The following is a 16904-nucleotide window of genomic DNA, read 5'->3' as shown; positions in this document are numbered from 1 at the left end:
CCAGGGCTTTCTATTGAGAGTCTGGTATATTCTTCAGAGTCCCATCCCCAGAAGGGTTCTGAACTCTAGTATTTGTCTCAAGATATTGTAAAAGACTTCATTTTGCTTTTCAGAGACTTTCCATTTATGCCGAATAATCAGCAAACAACTTGAAGAAGACTGATCATGTACTTGGGGCCTAAGTTTTTACCACAAAGTTCTCCCATTCTTCCAGTTTTGAGTTACATACTTGGCCATTCACAATGAGGCATTTCCCAGATTTTCTTTTAGCTTGGTATGTCCATGTGACTGAGTTCTAACAAAAAGATAAGCAAAAGTATCATGCAACAGCCTATGAGAGCCTTCCTTAAAATAAAGCTGGCACAGGTCTTTACCCTTTCCTTTTTATCCCTTTTTGTTGGGCTAAAATGTGGTTATGATGGCAGGAGCTGAAGCAGCCACTTAGACCATGAGGCAACCTTGAGAAGGGAAGTCGTGCATGGTGAACCAGGAAGATGGGAGCCTAGGCACTGACCATTCTGTACAGCAGAGTTGCTATAACACCCCTGGACTACATAAGACTTTTACAAGAGAGAGAAGTAGATTTCTTTCATATTTAGCAACAACAAATTGCTGAGATCATTAGATATGATTTGCAACAGATAGGGTTTGACTCATTTATTATGAACTCAGTCATGATATGGTAAACATAACTAAAATTCACCATGCTGTAGGTTGAAAAGGATGTTAGGTTACCTCTAGAGATTTCTGGCAAGCTGTCTACTACAAGGCGTCTACTACAAAGCCTCACAAGTTGTCACTATACTGATAAACTTACTATGGTCTGGAAGAGGTGCTCTACCTCACCAGATCTTAGAGCAGATCAGACCTGGGGAAGCCAACTTGAGCCAATCAAATGCATGGGAGACTTAAGTATATAAGCCAAATGGACAATTAAATTGTGCTGTTTGTGGAGAGAGGAACTCTTCATGCTGTTGTATAGTTGGAACAATGTGTGAGACTTTGATAACATGTTCAATGGGTCTCCAGGTCTGCCTTGGATCCTGTCCTCCAAGTGTGGTCATCCAACTTTTCCTTTGAGCTACCCCTTCTTATTAATTCCTTTAGTACACTGTGCCATTTAATCCTCATGATGTAAATGGTATTACTATCATGAATTTTTTTAGATGAGTAAACTGAGGCTTAGAAAGCTTAAGTGATTTGCCTGTGGTCATATATCTTGGATTTAGACTCACATGTGGCTGACTCTGAAGTCCACACTCTTAAAATCACCTTGCCACATTGTCTTCAATTCTCTATTCCAATCCTTGGCCTAATGCCACTGTGCAGGGTTCCGCATGTGTGATCTTGGTTAATTCTCACAGAGATGCATTTTACAGTTGCTGAAATGCAGGTTAAGAGAAGTTAGATAACTTGCTCAAGGCCACAGAAGCTGAGTACCAGAGCCAAGACTCAACTGAGGTTTGTCTGAGACAAAGGCCAGACTCTTAACCACTGTGCTACATGGCCTCTCTCGACTAGTCAGCTAAGATAAACCAGTTTTTTTCCTGAAAATTAGGGGATAATACTGGGCAGGAGAATTTGGAGCTTGAGGAGATACATTAGCCCTTTCAATTTTACAGCTTTGGAGCTCTCACTTGAAATGGACTTCTTTAAGGAGATAGAAGGGCATTATAAGAGATCTATCAATAGATTACATTTGGAAGTAATAATTATTACTGCTGTTGTTGCTGTAATTGTATTCAGTGCTTAGATTGGTAATCCAATGGCCCCAAAGGGTTAATGTGCCTCCTTAAATGTTTAGCTTCTCACCAGGCAGTGCCTTAGGCACTGTAAAGTACTGTAAATTTTGAGCCGCAAATTATCACTGCATGAAGAAATTCTCAGGCCTTTCAGTGTAAGTTTGTTCTAATATGCTACAAATCTAAGAAGAGACAACCCAGGCACCATGATTAAGAGAGAGACTGCCCATCAAAACAGTGCAAAGTAGACAGGTTTTCATTTATTTTCTTTGGAATGTTCTTGCTGGCAGCTGCACCTATATAGTTAACGGAATATTCTTGACTCACTAAACAGGCTCCTTTAGAGAAAGGAGTCACTGGGAGTAGGGTGGGAGGGGAGCCACCTTGGCTTCCGTTTAGCACATTTCTCCAAAAGTGGTGCCTTTTCAATGACTTTCAGAGATAATAAGTTGACATGATGGCTGTTGGAATCATGATGAAAAGACATTAGGGAAAGCATCATGAAAGCAAGACTGTGAGCCTCAAAGAGAAGGAAGCTAAAGGGTGGAGTCTCCTTGAAGTGCTTGCCTGGTGTGTTGGGGCATAGGTTGTGGGTGGTTAGGGGTAATGGTCAACTTCAGGCCCCATGTTCAGGTTGCTGGCTTTTTACATTAGGACCTGGCCTTACCTCTGCACAACTCTCCTGTCCCTCTCCAAAACAAAACAAAACCATGGCTGTTGAGTAGATTCCAACTCATGGCAATCTCATGAGTTAAAGTAGAACTGAGCTCCACAGGATTTTCTTGGTTATAATCTTTACAGAAACAAATAGCCAAGCCTTTCTTCCATGGCACCGTTAGGTGGGTTTGAACTGCCAACCTTTCAGTTAGCAGCTGAGTGTAAACCATTTGTACCACTCCAGGGCCGCCTCTCCTGTCCCAAGACTGTTTATTCCAAGAACAGCCATGGCTCATACTCCAGGACCCTTGGGTCCTCAGTGCCACTGCCCCTACTGCCACTCCTAGTGCTAGTGATGAGCTACAGCCAGGCTCTGAGCAGGAAAGCAGCTCAGAACACAGATTCATAGAGCCCGTTAAAAAGCCTGGGGCCAGGAATTTGCGACATGATTTCATGACAAGTCTCCCAATCTGTTTCCCTCGCCTCTGAGACATGAAAACTAACCAATTCTTCATATTACTTGGAAGAATAACTTCAAGTGGCAGTTAAAACCTTCGATAGATGTGTGAATGTTAACACAAAGCTGTTGGCAAGAACTTTTTGTTCCAAGTGGACCAAATCTCATTGCAGTGAATGTAATTACAACAAAAAATCATCTAAAACTCCCACAAGGACCCACTTATTTCTAGCAATGTTTAATACTCCAATGAAACCAAGGAGTCTGATAGCCCCTTGGAATTTTTTCATGTTGAATTTGACCTATTAATACCTGGAGAAAAAAAAATTTTGACTAACTTTTTCTAACTTTTCCCATCAATAACTGACAATCGTGCAGCACTTTAAGAAGTTTAATATCAAGATGTGCTTCTTTTTTAAATACCATAAGCACCTTTCTTTTTTTTTATTTCCATGTCATCTCTTTGCTCATCTGACCCTAATCTCCCCAATTCCTCCCTGCCCCATACCCTCTATCGTGATACCTGCCACCACAGTGACATCTTTTGGCCTGACTCCAAGGATATCTCCTTACTCTGGATTCTGGGTTTGGTCAGCTTAAATGCTCCTGCTGGGACTGGTCAACTCGGCAGGCTATGATGGAAACCCTAAAGAGAAAACAATTCAGATACCCTCTGTACAAACACATACACAAACACACATACACACTTGCCCAACGAATGGTTTTAGGTTATCCAGTTCCACCATGTCTAAGATCCCGCCCAAGACTTCACACACGTTGGCAATGAAATTAATGCCTCACGTTGATGTACAAAAAATAAAGTTAACTGAAAAGTGATGCGGTAGTTGGGTTTTCCAAAACTAATCAGCTTTCAGAAATATGAAGACAAACAACTCTGCTCAAGAGAACACAATCTTTCTTTTTCCTTCCTGCATAGGAGTTTTCCCCACAATATTATAAACAAAAAAGACTAGGCATCCACAGGAAGGGAGGAAAAACCCTATAGGCTTTGCCATCTCCCTGTTTTGTTTATTCTGCCCCAGAAAGAGGGGCAAGGAGTCACATAAACTCCTGTACTCTAGGGGCCAAACCTTTTTTTTTTTAATTGCACTTTATGTTAAATAAACAAACTTTCTGAAGCACTGCTATTTGTTGGAGAAGAATGTAAATCTGAACTTAATGGGCCTCAGATATCCTTTGGGGCTGTCTGAACATGATCATGAACGGAAAAATACTCAGGCCCAGAAGGAATTAGTGTGCATGTCTGTGGACCTGCTTAATTGGAGATTTCTCATTTGTTTAGAGATTAAATCTTTGCCCTAGACACCTGGACCTTGAAAGGGTGGCTCTAGAGCTTTCCAACAGGAGCCAAGGGGGAGGGTGCACGATGAAAGTTGACTAAATGTTCTCTAGTGGTGGTGCAATTGTTGAGTGTTCAGCTGCTAACCGAAAGGTTGGTGGTTTGAACCCATGGGAGAAAGGCCTGGCAATCTGCTTCTGGGAAGATCACAGCCAAGAAAACCCTACGGGGCAGTTCTGCTCTGTCACATGGGCTTGCTACAAGTCAAATTGACTCAACAGCATCTCACAACAACACAGCAGAAATGAAATGCAAAAGTCTCCAGCTCCCAGGCTTACAACAAATATGGACTGGTTCCCTGGGATACTCCACCTTGCCCACATATCTCCATTCGGTCCTCCATCAATATATACAATCCATTTTCAAGAGAAGTCTTCTAACAGAATCTCCTCCAAAGACAGGTGTACACCCACAGAGGGGAAAGGCGGGGTCCACCTCCTTTGATTAACATTCTCTGCTCTGGTCTGTGGGCTCAGAAGGCTCAAACGGAAAAGGTATGGGCTTGGAAAAGTAGCATGGATTTTTTTCAAAAGTGCAGGACTCACTCCTCAAGGCTGTCAAGGTAGTGAAAAACAAGGAAAGATGGAGAAGCTCCCACAGACCGGAGGAGACTGGGGAGACATGACAACTAAATGCAATGTGGTACCCTGGATTGGATCCTGGAACTGAAAGAGGACATTAGTGGAAAATCTGGTAAAATCTGAATCAAGTTTGGTGTTTAGGTAATAGTAATGCACTAATACTGGTTTCTTAGTTTTGACAACGTCCTATGGTGACAGAGATGATCACAAAGGGGGAAGCTGGGTGAGGGGTATATGAGAATTCTCTGTACTATCTTTGCAACTTTTCTGTAAACCTAAAACTATTTGAAAGATTAAAAATGAAGAAAAGAAACAAATCTGGAAAAAAAGGAAGAGTTCATAATTCTATGGTATACCAGAAAAACTTTATAGCAATAACAGCAATAGCAAACACTTAGCAAGTATTTATGATATGTTGGGCTCCGAGCCAACATTTGACTGACAATACATACTGAATTCACTCAACTCTATGACACTGGTACCGATGTCATCCCCATTTCTTAGGTGAGAAATGACACTTAGAGAGGTGAAGTAACTGGTGCAAGGTCACAGAGCTGGTAGGAAGCAGAGAGAGAATTCAGAGACCTAAAGAGAACAATGTCAAAGGCCATTTCTTTCTCATCATGCCACAGTATCTACCATTCCACTGTTTCTCCCCTTCACAAAATGGGAAACACACTTCCTTGAAAGGTAACTAAAAGGGGCAAAATAGTGTCCAAAGAAAAAGTAAAAAGTTTAGGGCTCTCATTTAGAAAGAGGAAGACAGAGAAATGCATTCTGGTTTTTTCTTCCCTCTTCTAGGTTATCACAACTTTTAAATTATAAAAGTAATAAGTGAACATGGTAAAACTATAGAGAAGCATACAAAATGAAAGTCAAAACCCTTCCTGTACACCTAATCGCTAGTTCTAATGTTCGGAGGAAGGAGTGTGTATAAAGTCCGTAAAAATCAGAGATCATGCACGGAGAGAATATAGATTTCTTCATCAAATCTTTGAATGTGAAAACTCTGGTAGCTCTTTGAACTTTATAGAAGTACTTTTAGAAAGAAACAAAACTCACACCCTACTTAGCAAAAAAATGAAATCCTGAAACCCTCTACCTGGGGAGCTGGCATAAACAGAAAAGGTAAATGAGCTCAGGAAACTTTGAGATGAATCCTTGGCTAATGAACCCCAGCAGGCTGTTAAGAGAAGCTGGGGAGGTTTAAGCAGCATCCTGACGTTTAAAAATCAACACAAAGCAAGTTAGCCATGCCCTCCCTACAGGTCAGTATAGTTCAGTGAAGAAATAATGAAGCTCTTTATTAGTTAGGGATGTTTTTAGTTGCAAGTAACAGAAAGCCTAACAAACGGTGGCAGACCCACCATAAGAATATTCTTTACTTACAAGAAGTCTGGAGATGGATGATCTTAGGATTTACTCAGGGACCCCGCAATTTTGTGAAGGTCACAGCTCTTTCTATCCTTCTGTTTAATCATACTGAGCATAGAGGCTTTTCGTGCATATTCTTTTCACATCATGAGCCACAGCTCTAGGCAACAGTAACTCAATCTGGAAAAGCAGGTATGGGGATAAAAGCTTTCTCTTCACAAGGGCCTATAGATCTGAGAAGATCACAGTAGCACATAGTAGACTTCTCTTTAGGTCTCAGTGGCCAAACTAGGTTTGGCCTCCTAACTGCAAAAGGGTCTGTGATGGGGAGACACTAGGAAAGGAAACGAGGTGGCATGATTGGCTTAAGCTGGGCAGGCTCATCCCATACAAAATCAGTGTTTGCTAGCAAGGAAGTGGGGGAGGGGTGAACTATTGGGTAGCTACTGGGTAGGGAAATAACAGCGTTTACTACAACCCTGAGTAGAAAGCACTGAATTACAATTCCACTTCTGCTACTTAATAGTGACTATGAGCAAGACACTGAGCTTTAGTTCCTCATCTGTAAAATGACAATAAATAATTAATCCAGTAGTTAGTTCTCCTTCCAATCCCTCAACTCTGAAATTCTAAATCAGAAACTCTCCTCAGAAAGAACCTCTGTTTCTAAGACAAATGAGAACATGGAAGGAACACACAGAGAATATACGTGTCTAAAATGCAATTACCTTACAATATTTTCTGGCGTTCTTCTCCAGCTTTTAACCATTCAACAGCTCATTTCCTGAAAGAACAAATTAAAACAAATTCGAGTCTTCCTTTCTGACATTTTCAAAACTCTGGGATCCACAGCACATCAGAGTTTTAAATACATACACACACACACCCCCTCCACAGAATGAAAGACCTGAGACTCGTCTATTAGATTATAAACTTCCTGAGGACAAAAATCATATATAAGGTAATCATTTCTGTGATCCCATAACCTATCAAAGAGGCCACCGCACACATTGACAATGAGCATTGATGAGTGAGTGAATGAAAAATACAGCCTCTGGGAATCCATCTTTGGATTCATTTATTTCACAAAGACTGTGCTTCTTTCTGGAAGATGGGTCTCAGCATCTTTAAAGCCAGTCAAGGATCAAATTATTTTCTTCTCTAAAGAGCTCCACATATCAGGAAAGCCATCACTATGAAATGATAAGTTTTTTCCCTCATGTTAAGAAGCTTTCTTTTTAAAAGCACCAAGAAAATTTGAATTAGTTAACAAATAGTATGAGAACAACTGATTAGGCAGGTGGGGAAAAAAATAGAGTTCCCCCTTTTATGACTTAAAAAAAAACACCCAGTGCCTTCGATTCGATTCCAACTCATAGCGACCCTATAGGACAGATTTACTCTTCCCCAAAAGTTTTAGTTAAAGATTTAAATGTGCAAAAGAACATATGACTGATTAAAAAAAAAAACAAAACTGAGCCTATGGAAGAGTTTCTCAGCACGTCCAGGAGCAATACAGGAAAAAATTGGTAAATTTGCCATTAAAATCGCTTTCAAATGTTGTATGGAAAAAAATACGGTGAGTCAAATGACAATTGATAAACTGGGCAGATATTGATAATACCCGTACAAAGGGCTATTTTCTTTTATATACAAAACAAACAAACAAAAAAACACAAAACCTGTTGCTGACAAGTTGATTCTGACTCCCAGTGACACTAGAGGACACAGGAGAATTGCCCCATACAGTTGCCCTAGAATTGCCCCAAGAAGCGCCTAGTGGATTTGAACTGCCAACATTTTAGTTAGTAGCTGTAGCTCTTAACCACTATGCCACCAGGGTATTATTTATCTGCGTCTATTCGAGAGACCCTTAAATCAATAAGCTGCAGATAAATAATACAATAGAAAAATGGTCAAATAACGGGAGCAGGCAGTTCACAGAAAAAATGATCAGTACTTTGGAACAGGAGTAGAAGCCCAATTTTAAGGAAATGTTAATTAAAATAATAATGAAACACATTTATTTTAAGACTGAGAAAAGTTAAAAAGTTTGGTTATACATGTTTGATTGCGATGGTGTGTGCAACAAGGCATTCTCATATCTTATTACTAGAGTTCAGACTAGTGGAATCTTTCTGAAGAACAATTTAGCAACATCTCTCAAACTTTTCAATTCCTGTACCATTTAATCAAAAAAAAAAAAATCCTCCCTCAGTGGAATTTATCCCAAAAATACAGAACACAGAGGTAGATTTAGGGTAATTATTGTAACATTGTTTTTAATAAAACAAATGCAACCTAAATATTTGTTACTAGGATGCTGGTTAAATACATTAGTACATTTGCACAATAGAATACTATGTAGCAATTTTTAAATGAGTAAATTTAGGTTTATTAATATGGAAAATGTACAAAATGTGCTAAGTGAGAACAGTTGTAAAACACTATATTTAATATGCTCTTGTGTGTGTGTGTGTACAAAAACAACTGCCACCAAGTTGACTCTGGCTCACGGCAAGCTCATGTGTTTCAGAACAGAACTGTACTCCATAGTTATGGCTGTGACTTTTTGGAAGCAGATCACCAGGCCTTTCTTCCAAGGTGCCTCTGGGTGGATTTGAACTGCTAACCTTTTGGTTAGTTGCTGAGCGCTTAACTGTTTGTGCCACCAAGGGATGGATATACACACACATACACACAGAGATGAAGATATTCATATGTATGCTTGTATATGCATCAAACATTTCAAGCAGGATATGATTATGACTGAAAAGGGTTTTCTATTGTGGTTGTGTATTTCTTTAATAATAATTTAAAAAATAGTTTAAGTATTTAAAAAAAAACCATGCTGCTTCCTCTGAAAGTCTACAAATGGGAAAAATCCAGATAAAATTATTAGGACTTATCACTTCCTCCTCAGAATCAGCTTTTGGAGAAAGAGGGAAATATCCCACCCATAAGGAGAGGGTCTTTTGGATGAGTCTTCAAAAGTTAGTTCTGAATAGAATAGTCTGAAACTCCCCAAGTTTGGATCTGGAAGCACTAAAGGGCTGAGGAGTTGAGACTGGACTCCTGCCCGTGCTTATTACCTACAACGTGCCTGCCCCTGCCAACCCAGGCCTTCCCCGCCACACTAGGTAGAAAAAAGCAGCAAGACTCAATTCCCTAATCTCTTCCTGACCTGAAAAGAAAACTCAGCTCCGGAGGGATGGGAGAAGGAGGTGGGCGGGAGAAGGAGGTGGGCGGGAGAAGGCCCCCTGGGAAAGACATCAAACAGGATAGAATCCCCTCTGACCTCCAGGTCACAAGCCACTTTGAACAAATGCTCCCCTGCACGAAGCCCACCCTCGGTGATAGCACTGGAAACCAGTTCCAAGTGATTTAGGAAATCACCCCTGCCTCGGGCTGGGCCAAGGCTGGGCAGGAAAGCAGCGATTTAGGGCACGCAGGAGAAGCGAGGCTTCTTCGGGAATGAGCACATTTGGAAGCCAGGCAGGAAGAGGGCAGGAAGCTGCTCTCATAAAACAATCTGACAATTGTGTGTCAGTCTGGAGCAGGGCTCTGGAAATTGTGGGGCTGCTGTGCTGCACTCCCAGGCCCTCCCCCAGTGATTTCCTCAGGGCTGCAATGAGCTGCAAAAGGAAATTATACTTGGGGCCAGGTGGTTTTTTCCTCCACATTTGCTTTCAACTTGGGACTGAGAACTTTACACTCTCATGCTGAGGAAAACAGTTTCCTTCGTAAACCATGGTTGCTACACAGGCACGTTGATTGCTGCTGCTGTGACCACAGCTGGGAATCACCAAATCCAACCAGGTGCTTCACCTGCGTTAGCTCTCAACCCTACATAGGATACTGAGGCCTCTAGGGATTCAAAGGAGCCAAGGTAGCGCAGTAGGTAAGCGCTCAGCTGCCAACCAAAAGGTTGGTGGTTTGAACCTACCAAACACTTCCTAGGAGAAAAGATCTGGCAATCTGCTCCCACAAAGATTTCAGCCTAGCAACTCCATGAGGCAGTTCTACTCTGTCCTGTAGGGTTGCTATGAGTCCAATTGACTCGATAGCACACAACAACAAGAGGGGTCAATGACTCACCATAGACAAAGAGCTAGGGGTGGCCATGTGAAATCTGAACTCAGCCCTTCTGTCTCCAGAGCCCCATGCTCAAAATCTGGATGAAAGTATGGAGACTTTTCAGAAGAGCACCCAGAACCGTTATTTTACATATGCACTTACAGGGGCTACCCTACCCTCTCCTTGTCCATCTTTCTTTAATTCGTTCACTCGTTTGTATCGACTAAGTACCTATGGTGTGACCAGCACAGTTAAATAAAAAAAAAAAAAAAAAAAGGTACTATAAAATCACAAGACCCACTTCTGCTCCTGAAGACTAGAAAACATGTTTTATATATAGACTTGGATTCCACATACATTTGCAATCTTCTCTTGGACTTTGACATGATTCTTAAAGACATATTATGGGTTTTCCCTGAGCAGACATGCTTGCTCAAACACTGAGGACCAGAAACATTTCCCCATGCACACAGCTGACAGGGTCCTGGCAGATTGTACCCTTCCCCTTGCCCCCCATTCACAGGGAATCTTCTGGAAGGCAGGGGGGCCCGTGTTCAGGGTCTTATGAGACAATCTACCCTTTCCCACATGGGCTGAGAGAGAAAGTCTAGCTTGCTCAAGCTCTTAGAAGCTCCCCAGTGGCACCAAGAGGAGTCCAGGGTAGCAGCCAAGTGTCCTGACTCCACCAGTAGCTGGCTAGCTGTGTGATCTTAGGCAAGTTGCTTCACCTTTCTGAGCCTCTCCTGTGAGGTGAAGTTGTCCAGAGGAAAAAGTGAAGCAACATGCTGGGCTTTAAGCGTGCTGCCTGGCACAAAGTAAGTGTCAGTAAGTCTTGGCCATAACCCTGGAAATCTGTGCTGTGTGCTTTGTAAGAGTGAGCCAATCCTGGTCTCAAAGTCTTTTCTTTGAAGCACTCCCAAGATGTCAAAAATGTTTTACTTCCCCCACCCCAATTTTGTGAAGCCCCAACTGACATCAGTCTTTATGCAAAAAACTATACTTGGTAAACGATTATTTCCTAGTCACTGAGTTATTGCACATTTATTAATTACTTGCTAATCTACAGGGAACAATATAAACAGTGGACAAGAATGAGGCCTCTAGAGCTAGGCTTCTAGGTTCAGGTTCCATCCCTACTTAACATTTTTAAATCTTAGTTTCTTCATCTGTAAAAATAGGGATAATAATGATAATACTTATCCCATCAGGCAACTGTGAGCATCGAATGGAAGAATGTAAGATTATTATGTGCCCGAAAAAGACCAGATTTACTGGTCTAACAGAGACTGGAGAAACCCTGAGAGTATGGCCCCTGGATACCCTTTTAACTCAGTACTGAAGTCACTCCCAAGGCTCACCTTTCAGCCAAAGATTAGGCAGGCCCATAAAATCACCAACAATACATGTATACGTGACTATATAGACACCCCAGCCCAAGGGCAAGGACAAGAAGGCAGGAGAGGACAAGAAAGCTGGACAAATAGAAAATGGGGAACCCAAGGTTGAGGAGTGGAGAGTCTTGACACATCGCAGGGCTGGCAACCAATGTCACAACACAATACGTGCACCAATTGTTTAATGAGAAACTAATTTGCTCTGAATGTAAACCTTCACCTAAGGCACACACACACAAAAAAAATTCCTGCAGGAAAAAAATTATATATATATATATATAATGTGCCTGGCTTCACTAGGTGAGAGTTACCATCATTACTATTTATTATTAGTGTTGCACTGAAAGTTGAATGAGTAAAACAGACATAATCCTTGCCCTATGAGATAAAATGAGAAATGTCCAGTCTTTAGTATGTAGACAGTCATATATAGTAGTAGAAGCATAAAAAAAAAACTGGAATAAATGTTTGATGCTTAGATGAAATGGAAACTGGAGTGCTGAGTAGGGTTGAGAAGGTACCATTAAAATCTCTCAGTTTCCTACAAATTTTGTTAGAAAACAAATGACTGGTGAAGAAAAAAACATGGAAGGTGGTCATAGGTGACTCTTGAAGGCTTAAGATTTGCAATTTTATATTAACTGGCTCAAGAAAAGAACCTTCTAGCAAGTACATCACTTTTCGGAGAGTTCTTCTCAGGGTGAGGATCAACCGCCATCCTCTGGGCAGCTCCTTTCCATCATCTACTATTTGATGAAGAGACTGCTGGGTAGCAAACATGAATCACCTCGCTGCTCTAGGACTGCTGCTTTTAGGCAGAGTCCCTTCAGCACTTGTGTTGCTTTGTAATTATTTAAAACTGTATTGCATGTGCATTTATTCTATACTGACAATAAGCTTTTATTTCTTTTATATTCAAACGCCTGCCCCAGTGTCCTGCACATAGAAAATACTCAAATTCTTGCTCCCTGATAAATCTTACTTAGAATTTCTAATGTTATTCCTTTGGGTTGGCAAAAGCTCCAGTACAGCATTCAAATGAAAAATAGAAGGGGGCCAGGAGGGGGCAGTGATGGGGCAGAGCTTGCTTGAGAGAGGGAAATGCTGGTTGATTACCACAGATGACTTCAGGACAAACAGAAAACATTTGGATTTAGCCCAGGAGAGGGTGCTGCCACCTTCCAAGACATCCTCTCCAAGCATGCCCAAGAGGCCTGTCCTCTGTCTGACGTGTACTGAAGCTTGGACTCCTATGTGGCTCTCTTGCCTGCACAGAGGAAATGCCCCGACTCTACTAGTCCCGCCTTTGATACAAAGAACTCTTCTTCTAAACTAGATAGATAGCAAGCAAGAACCCAGGGAGCATGAACGTATCAGCAGAGCAGATGCAAAGAGGACACACAGATGTACAGATTTGGAGCAGAGATTCTCATTTTGTTCTAAGCGTTTATCCAAAGCAGCTTTCTAGGCATTGGGAATAATGTGGCGGGGGCGGCGGGGAGGAGGACTTCAACACCGCCACTACTGATAAATACCCTAAGGTTGATTTTAATGGATTCTGAGAAAAGAGGGGAAGTGTTAAATGTGGACATGGCTGGTCAGAGATCACAGAATATTGAATGAGCCCTAAACTTGGACCTTCTCGCAGCCCTGACATAAACTGTCCTTCTATTTCCAATGATATTCAAAGTACGTTTTATCTTTGTGGTAGAATAACTTCTCTAGAGCCTGGGGTCTGGAAGACTGGGCTTTATATTCCTAGCTGCATTGTCCCTGATCCTACCCTGCAAAGATCTTAGGCTAGTTCCTTTACTTCTTTGAGAACTGAATATGCCACTACCTTAAATAGGAATAATCTCTAGCATCTTTTCAACAATACGATGACACATTTTGCCCAGAATTCACTTTACATAATACGTAGTATTATTGTGAAGCAGATAATCAGCTGCTTCTCATGTGTCTTTTAAAAAGTCAGATATGATACTTTCTCTGAACAGAAATTCAAATAAAAGTAGTAAATGAAACGGAAATAAACCTAAGGTCAAATTGTGGCTCCTGACAGGAATCTGAGTCTAAAAACCTGCTTAGACGCTGTCGGTAGGAATGTAAACAGAGAGGCTACTACTCAGATACTCAACACGCCATTTCATCTAGCAAATCCAAATCTGTGAATTATTCCTGCTGCTACACTGGTACATTGGACACAGATACACGCGTAAGAAAATCCGTTGCAGCATGTTTCTAATAGCAAGCCCTGGAAGCAAAGGTCCGTGAACAGATGACTGGTTAAATGAATTGTGCTGTGGCTTCTCTACTATGCAGTACTATGCAGCCAATAAAAAGGATTGAAGTTGACGTGTATACGTTGTTTTAGGAGGGTGTTTAGAAGAATTATGAAATGAAAAAAGCAACGTCTATTACAGTGTGTACAGTATGCCCCCATTTGTTATATATACGTTTACATAATTTGTTTTCTATGTCTACCTAAGATAGATATAAATATTTTTTGTTTTTAAAGAGGGGCTCTATGGACATGAAAAATTCTGAAAGGATATCTCAGAAGTTTTTGACATTGTAACTTTCAGGTAGTGGGAACTGAGGTGTGGGGCAGTTTTTACTGTACGTACTCTTGTACCATTTGAAGTTTTTACGTACTCTTGTACCATTTGAAGTTTTTACATGTGCTATTTCTGTAACAATAAAAACCAGCCTCAAGGAATGGTAACAAAAAAAAAAAAACCTGTTGCGGTCGAGTAGATTCCAACTCACAGCGACCCTATAGGACAGAGTAGAACTGCCCCATGGAGTTTCCAAGGAGCGCCTGGTAGATTTGAACTGCCAACCTTTGGGTTAGCAGCCATAGCACTTACCCACTATACCACCAGGGTTTCCCAAGGAGTGGTAGGTTCTCATAGAAAAAGAGACAGGGCAAAGTGTGCTGCTCCTTCTGCCTTGTCATCCCATCACATAAAGCCCCTGCCTCATGGCCCAAGATGGCAGTATCCATATGTTTCAGTCAGCAGGATAGAGGGAGGAATCACGAAGAAGAAGGGACAAATTGTACACACAGTGCCTCTTAAGTGTGCTTTCTAAGAGCTGCCACTAGACACCTTTACCTACATGCCTTGGCCAGGACTCAGCTACAAGGGAAGCTGGTAAATGTAGTCTTTTATGCCCAGCTTAAATTGGGGATTTGATGTTATTACCATAGAAGAAGGGAAGGGTGGCTACTGGGAGATGACCATCGCTTTCTGCAACATTGATCTAACCTAGTTCCCAATCCCCCAACCTACTTTTCAAAGATAAACTTAACATCTCACCAAATGGCAAAGCTAAGGAAAAGTATGTGCTTTGCCATAACTACCGGTATGAGCTTAGGGAAATATTCAGAGAAAAGTTTTGCTAAAACATTAACATTTAAAGGATGGTGAAACACTCTGGAATTTCACTCACCTAAGTTTCTCCCATCTCTGCTACCAGCTCTAGAATCTTGAATATAATGGCTGGGATATACTAGCTATTGGGGACAGGAATGATGTCATTCCCACAACTGTTCCCTAATAAACGTCAACAGAATATGGTGGAACTGGCCTGTGATGTCACTCAGGGACGATTTCCTGTGAGTGAGACAATACACACAGGAATAGAATGCTATTTATGTTATGGGAAAGGCCCGTGGGGCGTCAGATTTAGGTCAAGGAAAAAGGAATTCAAGAGTTGATTATACTGGATCCCTGGTGACTAAGGATGGTAGAGTTAACAGTCATAAAGGATTTGGATTTCAGAGAATCCCATGGTTAGGAAGAGGTAAATCCTGTTTTGGAGCAGACAAGTGGCCGACTTTCCCGGTGTTCTTATGTGCCACTGATCTTCGGATTGACCAAAGACTGGTAGTTTCTTAAGCCTCCGTGTTTGGAGGCCATGAAGCATACCTGCCCATCTGTACTTACCATTTATGGCCAGGTCCTCCCAGACACAGGATGACTTTCCACTAGGAATAAGAAGAATAAGGACTTTTTAATGATTTCTAGCCTGTGTTCAGTTAGTAATAAAAAGCTAAATGTTTAAACACTAACGTTAACCTCCATCTTGTGGTTTTGTATCTTGTTAAAACCAAGGAACTTTATTGTTCTTTCATCAATAAATAACATAAGGACATAGAGATAAAGGAAAAGAACATTAACATGAAGGCAACAGACTAAACACGGCCCTTGCAAACTACTCAGAGAGGAAGCATCTCAAAGACGGTTAATAGATTTCTCTGGTAACTGTTTAAGAGAATTGCTCCAGATTTTAGGTTTTGTGACCACTTAGTTTCAGCATCTACGTAGCTTGACACTGACCCCACATTTGACCCCATCCTCTTGGGCCACTCGGCTAGTCAGAGCTAAGGGGTCATCATGCCATTGAAGATCACAACTCAGCACTTCACCTTCATATACGAAACTGCCTCCTGGCCTCTCTCCTACAGGTTCTACAAAGCTTCTCAAACTTGCAGCATGGCCCCAAATAAGCTCCTGAGTTTTCCCCAAACCTGCTTCTCCCACAGTCTTCCTCATTCTACCAAATGGCCATGCTATTTTGCAAAGGGTTCCATCTGAAAGCCCCAGAGCCATCATATCCCAGTTTCAATCCATCAGCAAATCCTACTGCCCAGCCTTCAACATGAATCCAGAATCTGAGCATTTATAAACCCTTCCACTAGTCCAGGTCCCCATCCCTCTCACCTAGATTACTTTCAAAACCTTCTAACTGGTGTCCCTGCTCATCTCTTACCACGCTCATCTGCCCCATTCTATTTGCCACACAGCCACCAGAGGGAGCCTTTCAAGCCCTAAGCAGGCCATGGCACTACTTGGTCTGGACCCACCAAGGACCTTCATGATCTGCCCACCTCTGGAACCTCCTATACCTTCCCCTTGTTCATTCTGCTCACACTGGCCTCTCTGCTCCTCGGCAAAGCCCTTATGCTTAATACTGCCTGGACTATTCTTCCTCCAGCTACCTGCAAGTCTAGCTCCTTTACTTCCTTTGTCTCTCTCGAATGTCCCCTTATCAGAAGCCTTCCCTGACAACCCCTTTAACCTACTTCTCTTTATACTACTTATCCCACTTGATTGACTATGTATTTATTTTTTATTGTCTGTCTCACCCACTGGAACATAAGCTCCACAGATACAAGGTTTCTTCCCACTTAGCCCCAAAGAACGGTGCCTGGTACAAAGCAAATATTTAAAAAATAAATGATGTTGCACATTGCCC

Source organism: Elephas maximus, chromosome 2 (assembly GCF_024166365.1).
Source record: "Elephas maximus indicus isolate mEleMax1 chromosome 2, mEleMax1 primary haplotype, whole genome shotgun sequence".
Lineage (NCBI taxonomy): Eukaryota > Metazoa > Chordata > Mammalia > Proboscidea > Elephantidae > Elephas > Elephas maximus.
The sequence above is the reverse complement of the archived record's forward strand: the minus strand, read 5'-3'. Positions refer to the sequence as shown.